The sequence below is a fragment of the Halichoerus grypus genome, chromosome 1 (assembly GCF_964656455.1).
Source record: "Halichoerus grypus chromosome 1, mHalGry1.hap1.1, whole genome shotgun sequence".
Taxonomy (NCBI): Eukaryota; Metazoa; Chordata; class Mammalia; order Carnivora; family Phocidae; genus Halichoerus; species Halichoerus grypus.
In genome coordinates, this window is record NC_135712.1 from 179095800 (window position 1) to 179110409 (window position 14610).

The 14610-nt window shown below is 41.4% G+C and overlaps 1 protein-coding gene across 6 annotated transcripts in view; it reads left to right on the plus strand.

Moving 5' to 3' along the window:
• FOXP1 (forkhead box P1) overlaps positions 1–14610 on the plus strand; it is a 490351-nt gene that overhangs the window by 118246 nt on the left and 357495 nt on the right. The window lies entirely within an intron of this gene.

The window sequence follows — 14610 nt, forward strand, 5'->3', positions numbered from 1 at the left end:
AGAAGGTACCTCACTGGGTAGCAGTCTCTCTGATCTCGAGCAAACCATTTATCAAGAAGAAACGAGAATAAAAAAAAAAAAAAAAATACCTGCCCTGACTACCACGCAGGGTGTAGTTTTAAGGATGAAACAGGATATAATGTATACGAAAGCACTTTGAAAATTTTGAAACTCCTTACAAATATAATAGATGGATGGCTCTTTGCACTCATTCTGGGTCGCCTAGTGGAGTCTGCCTTCTTCACCCTTTTAATCATATTGGGCTTTCATGAGCTCAATGAGTGTGGGGGAAAGCTCTTTTATTTTCTAAGTAATGTGGTTTTTCTGTATGTTACTTTGCAGTTGATGGACAAGCTGTTGAAATGTCTCTTTAGTATCGAATATGGATGAAGGGATATATGGGTAGATTATGGCAGGCTGAAGATCAAATGCCAATGAATAACGATTAAATTTCCTTTAATCATCAGATTCTGAAAGTGTTTTAAGATCTTCCACCTTAAATATAGTCCTTAATAAATAATAAGCTTTGGATGTCTACAAGTATGTTTGAATTTCACAAGTGTTGCATGTCAAAACATAGAGACAGGTTCAGCAAATATGCTTCCTGGGCTAGTGGTAGTAATTAAGAAGGAAAGTCATACTTAAACAAATAGCTTGGTGAATAGAGGAGTAATCAGAATCCCAATTCATGAAGTTTCCTCATTTTTTTTTTCTCTCAGAAAAAATAGGGTAGTCTTCAGACACGTTTTCATATCATTATATCACTTAAGAATCGTTTTCTAGTAACAGAGATGCAACTGTTCATTTTAAAAAATGAGTTGCATATTCTCTCTCATGAAGGGTGTTTGGGGTAGAGCAGTTTGTGCTTTCTGCCTTTCTGCTCTGCCTGCCTGTTCAAGTGTTGTTCTGTTTTCAAGGTCACGTTATGGCTGCTGGCTCTCCAGCCATTGCTTCTACATCCTGAAGAAAGAGGCAGGAGTGCAAGGAACAAAAAGAGTAGTCCTCCCAGCTGAGGCAGGCCTCTTTAAAGAATTCTCCCTGCAGTCGTAATGACTTCTATCTACTTATATCCTTTTAATAACCCCTAACATAAGAGCATCTCGGAAGTGTATCCTCAGACATGAGAAATCTGATGTCCTGATAAATTCCACATTCTAGTAGTAAGGAAGAAAAGGTAAATGGTTCCTGAGCCACAGTTGTAATTACTTACACAAAATTACGATATGAATTTTTCTTACATGTTTTCAGTGACTGTCTTCTGTCTTCCCTTGACTTGTGTGTATAATCTCTGATTTGAATTTCTCATGTTTGAATTTCGGTTTCTTTGATTTTCAGTGGAGAGACATAGCTCAGTAAATATTTTAGGACCATGGTATTCTTACTGAGAGTGCCATGGCAAATCTGAGGAATAAATTTCTTTCCTAAGGGAACTATCAACCACAATTTAAGCTCGAGAATTTTCTAATGAATTTTCTGTCCTTCGGATACAAGCTTTTGTCAAAGCTTGAGTACCAGCCTGAGGTCCTAGTGATGTGCAGCCTTATACCCAATTCTGTTTGTGCCAATATGTACAGGGGACATTGCTGATGGCTTTGCACTGTCCCCCAGAGACTGGACAATGCTATCCACCCTGCATCTCTGTTATTTACTGGACCCCGCATCTCTGCTGAAAACTTAACCTTGGGTAAAGGGGAGCACAAGACCCCTGTCCAATTTTTCTGATTCAGATTGGCCTTACATTACTCTTGTGAAAATTTCCATCTCATAGAATGAGTAGAATGAGACTTCCCAATGCTTCATTATATCGCATCTGCCTGGACCAGCCTGTGATAGATGCTCATGACTCATGGTAGTTGCTGCATCCATAAACATTACCAAATGCTTGCTGGGGTATGGGGCAGCCGTGTGCTTAAGAGTGTCTGCTTTGAAGTTAGATCAGCCGAGAATCAGATTCCACCTTTTCCGCTTACTGGCTGAGCAACATTGGGCAAGTTGCTGAACCTCTCTGGGCCACTGCCTCCTCATCTGGGAGCTGGGGCTGGAAACAGGAACTAGCTCCCCGTGCAGAGTTAGTGGGAGGCGATGCGTATAAAGAGCTTAGCACAGCTCCCAGTGGTTAACAGATGCCAGCACTGTGCTCCACAGCCCAGGTGATGCAGTAGAAATCCTGGTCTTGGAGGAGTTTTTACTGTCCTGCGTCTGGCTTGTTGGTCATTGTCTCACTCGTAGACAAGGTATATTTCACAGTCCATTGCTTCCAACCCAGGATTCTCTTCCAAGTTCAAGCAGAGCCTTGGGAGGCAGCTTTGATGCCCGTCTTCAAGGACCCTGCGGCCATGTGTTCTGCTGGACGACCCTGCTAGCAGAACTTAGATCTCTCGGTCCCTTTTTGACCATTTCCCCTGGGAGGTGTGCAGTTCTTTCTGTATTCCGTTTTTTCACTTACTCAGACAGTGGGCCTGCCTCGCAAGCAGAATTCACTAACTGCTTTCAAGTTGGTATTGCTGATGATAATCTGAAACTCCGTAGGGTTTCACTCATGCAGGCTGATGCTCCATGATGTCGGTCTCGCCCTGCCTCATCCCGGGCCCTGCCTCTGTGCTGAGTCTGCACAGCAGGCCCCGGTCCCCCACCGATCTTCCTGGTAACAGCCCTCCAGGAATAGTGTCGTGTGCTCACAGAAGCTGCGGCATGAACACGTCAGAGATGGTGGCTGTGTCCACGGAGGGCCCCATCGGCCGTGTGTCCTGAAGATTGACAAGTGGTGGCACCGACTTGATGGTGGCTGTTTGTCAAGCGGAAATCATGTCTCGAAGATGTTGCCCGTTCAAGAGACTCTTGGAAGCTTTGGGCTTCTGCTCTGTGGTTTCAAATATTTTATTGAGACACCATTGCCGTGCTCAGATGCCATAAATTCTCTGTTGCCTCTGGGCCGTGGTATTCTCTACCCGCAACGATTTCTCTGGTTCATAGGCTCACTCCCTTGTTCCTTATTGCTCAGTTCAAATATCAACTTCTTGGAGAGGTCTTCCCTGAACACCCACACTCAAGATTTCCCTCCTCCTCTCCTCCCGCCACTCCTTCTCACTGTCCTGCATCCAAGCCTCTTGTTTGTTCTGAATGTACCTGTTTGCCAGGTAATGTGCACGGGGCAGGTCTGTGTGATTCAGTGTGACTTCTCACCACTGGCAGTGGCCAGAGGATGGTAGGCGTGCTCACAGTTAGTAGTTATGGAAATAGAGCCCATTTGGGGATTTCCCTGTGAATTTCTGTATTTTCATGATACCTAAGAGGACTGCATCTGGATGAGAGGGGAAGAGAAGAAATAAAACCACACACATCACCTTTATTATAGGAATAGAATACTGCCCCTGGGTTTTCTCTGGAAAGTTTCCACTCTACACTAAACAAGTCTTTGATACTCTGTGTGTCGCATCCAGAAAGGGTTATACATCATCTTGACCGTGAAGACAGAATCATTTGCCATTTGGGCCGAAAAGGTATTGTGGGTGATACAGGTTAATTAAGGACTTTGGATTCCAAGATCAAATCCCAGCACTCTCGTTCACTGGCTCTTTGTCCTTGGACAAATTACTTTCTCTTCCTCTTTCTGGGCTCTTACTTACCTGAGCCATGGGTAATAGCATCATCTTGCTCATAGTATTATTGCAAGGATTAAATGAGATGATACCTATACAGTGCTTTGCACAGACTCTGGAACAGGATAATGATGCTCTTGGTTTAGAAAGAACGGCAAAGGGTTTTGGGAGGTATGCTGGCAAACTCATTGCACTTTCTTGTAGTATTTTTTAAAAAAGATTGGTAAAGATGGTGAAGAGCCTTGATTCCCTATTAATTTGCTCATGTTTCATGCACTGAATTAACTTTAAAAAGTACAAAATGAGCACAAGTAGGATGATCTGTTTTGTATTGGTTGTTGACATGTTGACTCTTGGATGTTTATGACCAGTTTCGGATAACACAAATTATCAACCTAAAATGCTGGGAAGATTGTGTTTGGTGCCTGACCTGCATCCACAAAACCTTAGAAATTCAGAGTTCAGGGGCATCTGGGTGGCTCAGTCAGTTAAGCTTCTGACTCTTGATTTCGGCTCAGGTCATGATCTCAGGGTCATGAGATGGAGCCCCATATGGGGCTCTGCTCTGGGCATGGAGCCTTGCTTAAGATTCTCTCTCCTTCTCCCTCTCCCCACTTCCCCCTCCTTCTCTTAAAAAAAAAAAAAAGAAATTTGGAGTTCAGGGTGCTACACTGTCCTAAAGACACATGGTTGAGGATATGTTTTGTCTGTAAGTTAATCAGAGCTGGTTTGATCTCCTGCCTTATGATAGACTGTGTCTTAAATTTCCTGTAAATCCTAATTTTTAAAAAAAGTATACACTTAGTGCATCTGTCCTGAAAATTCACATGCTTCTTTTTTGAAAGAAAAGTCAAGTCTACATAGATTGAAAGGAGTTGGATGTTAATATCTTTCATTGTTAGCATTGATTTCTTCCACCCGCTTAAGGAAGCTTGTCTATTGTTGCTTTGTTGTTTCAGTGCGTGTGTGTTGACGTGTGGTGTTCTTTGTGCATTTGTTGCATGAAAGCTGAAGCAAGTCTCTGTATCCCATAACATTTTGGAGGCAAGAGATAAAATATATCCCATCACATGCTCTTATTTACATGATTTATGGAATGCCTAGGGTTATCGAAGAAATTAAAAGAGCCATTAATTTTATTAACTTCTTATGTAGACCCTCTCAACTTCTAAAACATAAAAGAACATGATTAAAATACAACTTAAGGCATCCAGTTTAGTTCCTGATATTCTTTTTTAGTAAAGAAAAAGCTAAAATTCAGTTTCACTCGAGGCTAAGGATTCAGGAAAAACTTTGATCAGGCACATGACAGCCTTCAGAGTGGTTTTCTTACATCTCCCCAAACATGGAACACCCCTGTCTCCAAATATCATTTCAGAAACCAAAACAATAATCACGAAAGGGGAAAACGATCCATGTAAGGCGAGGCTTGACAACTTGCCGTTGACACCGGAGGTTTGGCGTGTGGCTCAGCTCTCGTGCTGCTCTCTTCTTAATACCCGGATGCCTGACTATCAGCGGGAGAGATTAGGCGCTTTCTGAGGGCGTTTTCTCTACTGTTTAGAACTGCTGCTGCCCGTCCGGGTGCGGTTTGGTGTGGCACTGTCTCCGTGCCAGGGGGTCTGCTTACGATGTGTCGGGAGTTGACTGTCTCCCTGCCAGCTCTTACAGACCATCCATAAACCTTTCTCGTGGGACGTTCTTATCCAGAGAGGCCGTGCCTCGCCTTTGTCCAGATCTGTCCCAAATCGTTCATTAACGGTGACACAAATCCATTCTTCCAGTCCCGCTTGTTAAACGTGGCAATTTCCTGAAATTCTACTCCTAGAATAAACCATGCTGAGGACTTCTCCGCTGTATAGAGATACATACGCCTGGAAGAACTTGCACGTGGTGTTTTCACCTATCCCTGCTTGCAGAGTTTCCTCTTGCTCTCTGAAAAAGGAATGAGAGGTAAAGGGAGAATTTTCAAAACTCAGGAAGAACCTCATCTTGAGAAAGTCCAATGAACAGCAGTTGTTTGAGAGCATAACGCTAGTTTGTGATGAGTTGACTCCATACTAGCTACTTTTACTGAGACTTTACTCTGCCACCCGTGATTCCAGGCATGTATGTATTAATTCACAAAAACTCTATGAGAGGGTTTCAGTTCTAAAAATCTGTTCTACAGGTGAGAAGACAGACGCACGGTGAGGTTAAGTGACTCGTGACTCAGACACCTTTGCTTATGAGAAGGAGACTTAGGACTTGAACCCAGGCACTGTCCGTCTGGTGCCGTGGCTCTTCACCGCCGTGCTATATGGTCCTCCTCGTGGAGACCTTTCCCTGGGGTGTTGGTGTGCAGGCGTTGTTTTATTTCAGCATGCATTTTCCACTCTGGGATTGCTCATACAAGGCATGTTGAGCCTTTGTACGTCAGTGCCACCTCACAGGCCCTGTTTGTTCTTTCTAGACTTTTCCAAATGCTTTAATTCTTTTTTGCTGGTACAAGAGCTATGGGAAATAAAAGTATGTCCCAAAATGATTAGGAACAAGGACAACCACTTAATTGGCATTCTTCTAGCTCCAGTTGGATGTGCCTGTTAAGACATTTTCTCTAGGTCTTTGAGTCATTTTTCTCTGGTACATTATTCTAATTAACCTCATCTCTGTAGCCCTCGTTTTATTTCTTATTAGCCTCTGACCACCCAACAATTGATTTGTTCCACTCCATCACCTGTGTGAAAAAGTGTGGCAAGTGAGAGGGTCTCCTTCCCAAAGCAGCAGGCCTGGTACCTGGGGTGTTTTGCCAGCAAGCAGTTCAGAATGTGCCTTTCGTTCTTGGGATACATTCACCTGGAAGGCTTTTTATTTACGAGGGTGAAGCTCTGGGATCCTTAGAGGGAACACTGGCTAAAAAGTTAGAAGGTCTTTAGTGACTTGGTCAGTAGAATTACAGGTTTGTAGGCTGCATGCCAAGGACTTAGGCCTTCAAAAATAAAAATGTTAGAGTTTTAAAAACATATAGTAAAATAATAGGCTTGAAGAAATATGTAAAAGCCAGTTGCAAGGGACCACAAATAAAAACATTTTTGCTTAAGGAGTTGGAGGTATCAGTGTCTCCTTTTTAACACAACCAGTGGATCATTTTCAACATGTCTGTGTCTTAAGATACTGAGCCCCCCATTTGTTAGGTCTCTCTGGTTACTTGTGAGGAGCATAGGGACAAAGGGGATTTAATTGGCTCATGATGCTGAAGCATCAGATGGTAGAACTAGCTTCTGGAACATCTGGACTGAGGAGTTCAGATCTTGCTAGTAAGTCTCCTCTCAGGCTCTTGGCTGTGCTATGTTCTGTGTTGGATTCATTCATGTAGGCGTTTACCAACTTGTGGTATGATAACCATTCATGAGTCTGTTTTCATAGCAACTCCAGCAGAAAGAAATCTCTTCTCGTGAGTTGTAGTAGCTGTCGTAGAATTTGGATCTTCCTGGTTCTGTGATTGGTCCAGGGTGTGCCATGCGCCTGTCACTGCAGCAGTCTCTGGGGCTGGAGCAGGACTGGGTAGGGGGAGGCATGAAGGTGTACTTGGCCTTAAGTGGGTTACATGCCTCTCTCAAGAGTCATGGATGGCATTCAACTTACACAAGGCAATGGAAAGTGGATGAAGAGGGTGCTAGTTTTGGAACAAGGGGGCAGAATTCTGGGAAGATAGACTGTGCATATGTGTCCTATAAGGCACAGTGCTGAAGGCATGGTAAATACATAGGATTATAGGGTTGGAAGGAAAATTTCAATATCACCTAGCCCAGCTATGCATGAATGAATATCATATGAAATTTTCCCCGTGAAGCTGTCTGCCCAGTTAATTGGCCATCTCTAATGGCAGTCACTACCTCGAAGGTAGGCATTGCCTCAAAAATACTACCATGCCTGTGTCCCTCCAGGAGCCTGGAGTTATTCATTGCTGTGTTCCTCCTGTCTGTCCTTCTGGTCAACCATCCATCTACCATCTGTCACTGTTCTAGGTCCTAAAACAAGATCCTTGATTTCAACATACTTATATCTGCAAGGTAGACAGAAATAATACAGTGATACAGGGGCTGCAAGAATACTTCTGGATTGTGTGTATGTGATAGAGGAGGAGGGCAGCGGGAGGGAGATTGGAAATCCTCCCAGAAACAGTGAGACCTGGCTGGGTCCCCAAAAATGAATGGGAGTTTCCAAGCATCCGAGGGAAAAATGGTCATACTGGTGGATTTACCATCCCTTCTAGGATTAAACTCTATATATGGGCTTAGACTTGAGTTATCTAGGGAAGTTGGCTTACGCAGTATCAAAGCCCAGTTGAAGTACATGTCTTTTAGGACATACTGATATGTTAGTGATAGGGACAGCAAGGTGTTGTGATATGGAAGAATTTTGTACAGGTCACCCCCATGGCATCTTAGAAGTTACCCTGATCTCCTGTCTCCTCCTGAGTATATAATAAATGAATGGATAAAGCTTCCGTGGGTAAAAGAAATTCTAGAATTCTTAATAACACTTCCCTAAGACTTTTGAAAGGACTGGATATTGTTTGCTTATTCTACACTCTGCTGAGCAAAAAAATATTCTGAACCTCAGTTTTCATATCTGATACCTAAATATAAAAATAGTACCTTCCAAAGAATTAGGGTTCATGTAGAGAATAAACATCCTGGTCCCTATAAAACACTGAAAATGGTGCTGGCACCTCATAAGCACTCATTGGATGTTACTTATTATTAGCAGAAGACATCTAAGATTTTCACCTCATAGGTTGTCAAATGCTTTAAAAATAATTATATCACTAACTAATAACCAGTTGATTTAAAAATGTTTTTCTGTGTACCTTGTAATATATTTTTTATTTGCACGTTACTTATATTGTAAAAATTAAGGATATTAAAGATGGTGAGATTTAGCAAAGAACTTTAACTCCACATGCTTTGAATGCTTCCCTGAATTAATAATTTTCATGTCCATCATATTTTCTCCTTGGCCCACAATTCATCCCATATTTGGATCTTGGCAAATGATGACTTGGTTAATTAGGCAGTCTGTTAACTCTGATTACTAAGTTATAACAGATCAGTGTAGAAGCATCACTGTGCAATTTGGATTAAAAGGCTCTTCATTTTATCAAAACAAATTTACATTTATGGATAAGTATGTTGAAATGCATTAGGTTAAAATGATGCACTTCGTAAGGAAAATTTAAAAGGGGTAAAGTATTACTTTCTTCTACGACTTTATTTTTTTATTATGACATTCGTCATATTATCTTTCACCAGGAATATACTTAAAAGCTTGGAATTTTCTTTTAAAGCTTCAAAATGATAGCTGATTTAATCCCTCTATGATACAGATATGATGGATGCAGTGCATTTTCATTTATGCATTGGTTAGTGTGGGGGTACGTGCTAACCTTCCAGTTCTGACCACAGTGGCCTCTGATACTGGATTTGATTGTAGAAATGAATTCTTGACAGTCTTGGGGGGAATTGGTGGGTTACATTAAGGCTTGCTCTCTTTCACAGCCAAAGGCATTCACAGTTAGTAAATAGGATTGGGCCTTTGTAGTCCCTTTCCTTCCTTGTCTTCAGCTTCATCATCACTGAGGGCAGTTGAGGTATCAAACTCTTGCTTGCTTTCTCCAGCTCTGCCTCCCTTCTTTCCTTTCTTAGCACATAACCCTTAGCCTCGTGGAAAATGAGAAAACGAACACACTAATTTTCTGAATTCGGCAGGCTCTGAAGTTTGTGTTAATTACCCTTCAAGATTCTAGCAGATACCAGTAGCATTCGGAAGATAGCACCTCACCCTTCCGCCCTCCCTGCTCTACACGCGGATCCTTGCGTGTGCATGCACACTCATGTACACACACGCACGCCAGCACTCAGTACCTGGCACCTAGGAGGTGTTTAATAGTTAGGTGTTCAAGACTGATGGGCAAAGTTGAAACACTGACAACCTCCCACCCCCTTGGCTCCTAAGCTGCTCTTAGAACTGGTCTAACAGGTGGGACCCTGTCGATTATTATAATCACTAGAAAAAAATGGGAGTTGATAAATTTAATATTTATTTTTTCAGTAAGCTTCCTGAAGTCTGACCTTTATGAATTTCTGTGTTCTAGTTGCATGGGAAGGAGAGAGAGCAAAGAGAGAAAATATTTTTGAGGTTCAGTGAACTTAGTATTTTGTTGATTGATCATACTGACATGACCAGAGGGTTAGAAACAGGAAACCTTATGAGTTTCTTTAGCTTTATCCATTCTGTGGTAGTGGTTTATGCAAAACTGCCTTTTCTAAATCTAGAAAACCTTGCTGATGTTGTAGGTAGAGAGCTCAGAATGGAAGTTGGTGCTTTATGAATTTGATTATGTTCTCCTAATTGGGAACATTTAATAATAACCAGGGATGACTCTCCTTTTGTGGAGGGGCTTATGGCTGGTTGTTCAGAGGTGAAGTGATGTTTTGAGCTCTAATTTGACAGATTTGAGCGACAGTCAGCCTGAATAATTCAGTTTTCCACTAGTTTCCCTACCCTCCCATTCCTTCCAAAAGAACGAACCAAATAAGGAATTTTTAAAAACCGAAACCATTTTGGAGTATATGAATTCTTATACTCACTTTCAAAAGAGATAGCTTGACAGAGAGATGTACTCTGGGACTTTTATGTGTGAAGTAAATCCATTAGAACATTAATTTGTATTTTTTTTTAAAGGGGGTTTTACCTACCTAAACGATACGTGTATGATAATCAAGTCTCACCAGTAGAGCGAGAGAACCTTCTGGGAAGCAACTACCTAAGGAATGAGTTAAGGAGTGACGTTCATGTGTATTTTCAAGCCTCCTCTGAGACAGAAATTTCTTTCCCCACACCAATGGTCCCCAAGAAGTAGAAATGGCGACGTCGAGAAACTTTCTCGATGGCTTTTTATTTTTTTATTATTATTTTTTTAAAAGATTTTATTTACGTGACAGAGAGAGACACAGCGAGAGAGGGAACACAAGCAGGGGGAGTGGGAGAGGGAGAAGCAGGCTTCCCACTGAGCTGGGAGCCCGATGCGGGGCTCGATCCCAGGACCCTGGGATCATGACCTGAGCCGAAGGCAGCCGCTTAACGACTGAGCCACCCAGGCGCCCCATCTCGATGGCTTTTTAAATAAATAGGCCTGTGGGTAGAAGTGAGCAGACATATTGGGACGGTTGGATACTATTACTGTGTGGTTTTATTAATTACATTTATTCCTTTAAAATGACCTTGGACGAAAACAACCACCGTTTCTGTGGTCATGGTTAGCAGATGTTTACTGTAATTCTTTGCTCAGTGAAAAAAATGCTTCTTCCACCCAACAAAAACAGCCACGTTTGCTTGGCTAAATCAAAACTTTGGCGCTGGGGTCTTACTTTATATATCATGGCTCCAGTCACACAGCCTTTCCAAGTGTGAGGCTTAGCTCACTCACTCCGACATCTGCGGGAGAGCTTTGCTCACAGTGATCTATTATGTGAGCGCTTAATTCTTATACTGTTTTTGGCGTTCGCCCTTCCTCATTGGAACCCATATTCTCTATGCAAGCCCCTCTTTGTTTTCCTTCTATAAGCACGTCAGCCCCTTCGTCTTAAAAGCTTTCACCTCTGCTCGATGGCCATTTTAGTGAGGATTTTGCTCATAGAAATAAAGTCAAGGTTTGCTTCTTGATAGGAGAGTCTGGTTTTGGCTGGGCTACCTCTGAAAGAGAAGGCATGTCCTGTCTTTCCATTTTGTGTTTTGAAAAGTGCATTTTCGGATGGCATATTAGGCCCACTTAAACACCTCACTGTCTGTCTGTCTGTCTGTCTGTCTCTCTATTGCCAGTTCCTGTTTTTTACAAGCACTAAGTGATCATGAACGTTTAGGTAGTCGCTGCCTGCACTTGCCATTCATGGTTTAATAGGTGTCTCAGGAGCAGCTCCCTCATCTGGACTGAGTTTCCACGCTGAAGAATACCGCTTGCTCTTTAGCCGGGCTGAAAGGAAACGCAACAGCAAAGCTTTGCTTTTCTTGGGAAGCTCCTCCCTCTGGAATGGAGAACTCTGGGTGGCTCTTCTTATTTTGTTTCCATTGCCAAAATAAGCAGGGATCTTGCATAACACCAGGGTAGGAAAAAAAAAGTAATTTTAAGGAAAACATATGTTCATGTTGAAAAAGAGGGAGCTAGAATCAGACAGGGGACAGTGACCCATAGAGTTAAAGACATCTTTTTAATTCAGGTGGGACAGCAGGTTTTGGTCATTGTGGTATAGCTTATGAAATAAGTTGCCTTCCCCATGTCCCCAAGTCTTGGATCCACTTAAAAATAAATCTTGGGAGTGGAAAACCAAGTTCAGTAGGCTAGTTAATTGATACATGTGGTAGTTGGAATGGATCCAGTCCCATATTTGTTAAATTATTTTCCTATGATCTTAGTTAACACTAAGTGATTTCCTTGGAGATTGCTTGGTTTGAGATGTCTGCCCTGATCTGAAATCAGAGCTCCAGCTATCAGAATGTGATTGGCAGTGTCATTTGGTCTGACTTTAGGAGAATGGAAGAGAGGTTTGCATATTAAAATGAACCGAAGAAAAAGGAATAAAATAAAATAAACCAAAGATGTCTACTCTAGCTGTTTGGTTCATTTGTGGACAATATTATTTGTCCTTTCCTTTGAATGGATTCTAAATAATGTCTGTTGATGGAAACAGAGCAGACACTTTTAGTGTTGCACACTGTTTGTGGGTGGCACGTTTTGAAAATGTAGCTAATTTCCTAAAAAGAGAAGAGAATAGAAAAAAAAACACACAAAAAAATCCTTGACGTTTCTGATTCATCTATTCTCAAGGTTTAGAAATGTCAAAGCTGGGGGAAAATTCAGCGAAGTTCTTCTTTCCCATTATAAATTGAACACTTGTGTCCTGAAAACGTCGCTGTGAAAGAGATAGGGCCCAGAGCTTTCTGGGTACTGGCATGTGTCTGCAGTGCCAAAGCCAGAGGCATCTTGGATGGGCTCACATAGATAGTTGACGCGAGTGTGTGATAGCCCCTAGATTGGAGAGCCCTGATTGTGCCTGGAACTATTTGCATGTGCACCTCTTTCTCGGCTGCACAAAAAGCACATCTAAGCAGAGGTCTGGCTGGTTAAGACCTATTAGAGAGCATGCCTCTTAAAGAGCATTGCTTCCCTTGAGCGCTGATACAAGTAGGTTTGAAAAGTGTAGCAGGGTGGATCCAGGCTTGTGTTCAATCTGTGTGATTAAAAATAATCTAATTAATATTTAAAAACTTATATTAGAAAAAGCATTACATATATCATATATTTTTAAAACATACATATATATTTTTATTTATTTATTTATTTAAAAGCCTACCCCACCCTTCCAAAGAAAAGGGAAAGCAAAGCCATTTCAAGTATCAGATTATTCTTGGATGTTGGTTTAAGGTTCAGTTATTTTAGTGCACTCCTTTTTCCTCCAAAGACCTCAGAAGGCATTGTCAGTAATAACTGAGTCATTTTGCTGTTGCATAAATGAAGTTAAAAAAAAAAAGGGAAGAAAGAAAATCAGGGTATGTCCACACGAAAATGGAATTTTGAGTTGGATTTTCTTTCGATCCTTATTGTAGGCTACATTTTTACTTTTTTTTAGTATTTTTGTCCTTTGAGATCAATCAAACTATAAATGGTGGCAGATGCCATCTCATTATTAGTGGGTAGTAGGAAAGGCCCCAAGGAAAATGTGAGAGGACCTAGAAATCCCAAAAGCCTCATTTGATAATTATAATGTGACCATTTATTGGTTTCTTCCTGTGTATCAGCTACTATTATAAGCAGTATGCTAGCACTATTTTATGGAATCCTTATAAATACTGTGAAGCGTAGACACTCTTATCACCATGTTTTGGACGAGTGAACTGAGGATCAGAGAGGTTAGCTGTGTTAAATTGCCTGGGGTTACGGGAAAAGCAGACAAAACTGAGTAAGGTCTATAGTCTGGTCAATGGTAATGTACCCACACCAGTTTTCTGGTCCTATACTATTTTGCAACTTTCTAGAAGTCTACAGTTCTTTCCAAATATAACTTTAAAATGGCAGATTTTACACTTGAATCAAGGTCCGTTTACTTTTGAAATCCAGATTATTCACTGCTTTGCTTTTTTAGGTAGCTTGACCAGCAAGAAGATGATCTCTGCTCCATTATCTTTCTAGGGGCAGTCTCTGTTCACCCAGGTGGTAACATGTGGCCTCCCATAGCTTGATGTAGTTTTAGGAACCAAAATTCATCCTTGCTTCTCCTGTTTTCTCGTCCTTATCCCACTCCTTCCACACTGTCCTCCCTCCCCCCTCACCTGTTCAGTTCTTGGTAGAGAGATTGGTGATCACTTATCTTGAATGGTGATGGTCTGACAGTTGGGAGTGGTTTTGTAATGGAGTTTTGTCATTCCCGGTGTGTACATGGAGATGTGTGTGATATGTATTAAGGAAAATGGTAACAGTAAGCTAAGCATTTACTTGTTGGCAGCATTTTAAATATGATAAGCCATGAAAAGTTTACATTCACAAAGCTAGTTATTTGTGTATCAGAAAAACTACCAGATACAAATTCAGAAATCCAAGTTTTAAAGCTGTGTCTTCTGCTAACTTGTTGTCTGTTTCCTCATTTAGGAAATTATTAAGAAGAGAATCTACCCAAAGCTTCTGTGGATAAATAACATGGTATTCTCTATAACACAACTTCAAACTTCTGTCTTTACTGAGTAAAGATGATTGTTGCAGAAGTTGCTCAGTATTATGGCTGGAAAAATCAAGCTCTAGGATATATTGATGGAATTGTGAACTGATTGATTAACTCAAACTAAGACTTTGTTTATTTGAACTCTTTCTTCCTTTTTAGTATGGATGTTTACAGTTACACCTTTCCCTGTGAACACTGCTTTACCTGCGTCTTGTAAGTTTTGACATGTTATTTCTTTATTTTCATTCATCTCAAAG